Below are 2,500 nucleotides of genomic sequence, written 5' to 3'. Positions count from 1 at the left end.
GAGAACCAGAGAGACATAGAATGAGAGAAAACAGATAATTATAGTGAGAGAAAGATTTTGAGACGCAGAGAGAGAGAGAGAGAGATAGGGAAAGCTAGAGAGACAGAAAGAGCCAGAATGGGAGACAGAGTTAGAAAGGGAGAAACAGTGAGAGACAGGGAAGGACTCAGAGAGTGCGAGACAGAGAGAGACAAAGTTGGATACAGTGAGTGAGAGACACAGAGAAAGAAAGAGAGAGAGAAAGCTAGAGAGAGACAGCCAGCTACAGAGCGAGAGGCACAGCGATACAAAGAATGCGAGAGAGAAAGGCAGACTGAGAAAGAGAGACAACTACTGAGAGACAGACAGGGAGAGAGAGAGAGAGAGAGAGAGACGGAGCGATAGAGAGATGGAGAGTGAGATAGTGTGTGAGAGAGAGAGAGAGAGAGAATATGAGAGGCAGCGAGAATGACAGGCAAACAGATAGGCTGAGAAAGAGATGGAGACCGGGAGAGAGTGAAAGAGTGCGAAAGGAATAGACAGACATAGAATGATTGGCAGAGACAGTCAGATAGGAAGTGAGGGAGACCGAGAGACAGACGGACAGGGAGAAAGATAGACAGAGAGTAAGGGGGGAGAGAAAGAGAGAGAGAAATTTGAGAGAGACATAGAGAGAGAGAGGGAGACGGAGAGAGAGAGCGAGACCGAGAGAGAAAGAGAGACATGATGAGAGAGACAGGATGTGAGGGACTGATTAAGCAATGAATAAGAGAAACGTTGACAGACTTTGAGAGACATAGAATGCGAGAGATAGCTTTAAATTGAGACGGAGATGGAGAGAGGCAGCCAGAAAGACAAAGACAGAGAGTTAGGGAGATATTCAAATAGGCCAAGACAGGGAGAAACAAAGAGTGAGACAGAAAGAGGGAGGTGGAGAGAAAGATAGAGACAGAGAGAGAGAGAAAGAATGGGAGACAGAGAGAGAAATAAAGTGAAGGAGAGATTGACACCGAAAGAGAGAGAGAGAAAGAGAGAGAGAGAGAGAGAGAGAGAGAGAGAGAGAGATTGAGAAAGATAGAGAGAGTGAGAACGATTGATAGGCAAAGACAGTGAGAAACAATGAGCGACAGGCAAAGAGAGGCAGAGAGAGATAACAAGAGAGAGAGTGAGATACAGGGAGAAAGAGAGTGAAAGAGAGAGAGAGAGAATGAGAGACAGAGGGAGTTAAATACAGTGAGAGACCAAGAGATAAATAGAAAGAGAGAGATGGAGAGGTAGCGAGAGAGAAAGAGAAGGAGAACCAGAGAGACATAGAATGAGAGAAAGGCAGAGAGTTACAGTGAGAGACAGAGTTTGAGACCCAAAGAGAGAGAGATAGGGAGAGAGAGAAAAGCAGAGAGAGAGAGAAAGAGAGAGAGAGAGAGAGAGAGACAGAGGTAGAAAGAGAGAGACAGTGAGAGATGGACACAGAGAGTGAGAGACAGAGGTGGATACAGACAGTATGAGACAGAGAGAAAGAAAGAGAGAAAGAAAGAGAGAGAGAAAGCTAGAGAGAGACAGCCAGCGATAGAGCGAGAGGCACAAAGATACAAAGAGTGGGAGAGAATCAGGCTGACTGAGAAAGAGAGGCAATTACTGAGAGACAGACAGGGAGAGAGAGAGAGAGAGAGAGCGTGGGAGTGAGAGACGGAGTGATAGAGACATAGAGAGAGTGAGGGAGAGAGAGAGAGAGAGAGAGAAAGAGAGAGCAAGAGAGGCAGTGAGAGCGACAGACAAACAGATAGTCTGAGAAACAGATAGAGACCGGGAGAGAGCGAAAGAGGCCGAAAGGAATAGACAGACATAGAATGATTGGCAGAGACAGTCAGATAGGAAGAGAGGTAGTCAGAGAGACAGAAGGACAGGGAGAAAGATAGACAGAGTAAGGGGGGAGAGAAAGAGAGAGAGAAATGTGTGAGAGAGAGAGAGGGAGACGGAAAGAGAGAGAGAGACATGATGAGAGAGACAGGATGTGAGGGACAGATTAAGCAATAAATAAGAGTAACGTAGACAGAGACTGAGAGAAATAGAATGTGAGAGATAGCTATAAATTGAGACGGAGATGGAGAGAGGCAGCCAGAAAGACAAAGACAGAGAGTGAGAGAGATATTCAAATAGGCCAAGACAGAGAGAAACAAAGAGTGAGACAGAAAGAGGGAGATGGAGAGAGAGATAGAGTCAGAGAGAGAGAAAGAATGGGAGACAGAAAGAGAAATAAAGTGAAGGAGAGATTGAAACCGAGAGAGAGAGTGAGAGAGAGAGAGAGAGAGAGAGAGAGAGAGAGAGAGAGAGAGAGAGATTGAGAAAGAGAGAGAGAATGAGAGAGAGAGATAGGCAAAGATAGCGAGAAACAATGAGCGACAGGCAGAGAGAGGCAGAGAGAGAGAACGAGATAGAGTGTGAGATACAGGGAGAGAGAGAGAGAGAGAGAGAGAGAGAGAGAGAGAGAGAGAGAGCGAGACCGAGAGAGAAAGAGAGACAT

This window comes from Cetorhinus maximus, chromosome 16 (assembly GCF_964194155.1).
Source record: "Cetorhinus maximus chromosome 16, sCetMax3.hap1.1, whole genome shotgun sequence".
Lineage (NCBI taxonomy): Eukaryota > Metazoa > Chordata > Chondrichthyes > Lamniformes > Cetorhinidae > Cetorhinus > Cetorhinus maximus.
The sequence above is the reverse complement of the archived record's forward strand: the minus strand, read 5'-3'. Positions refer to the sequence as shown.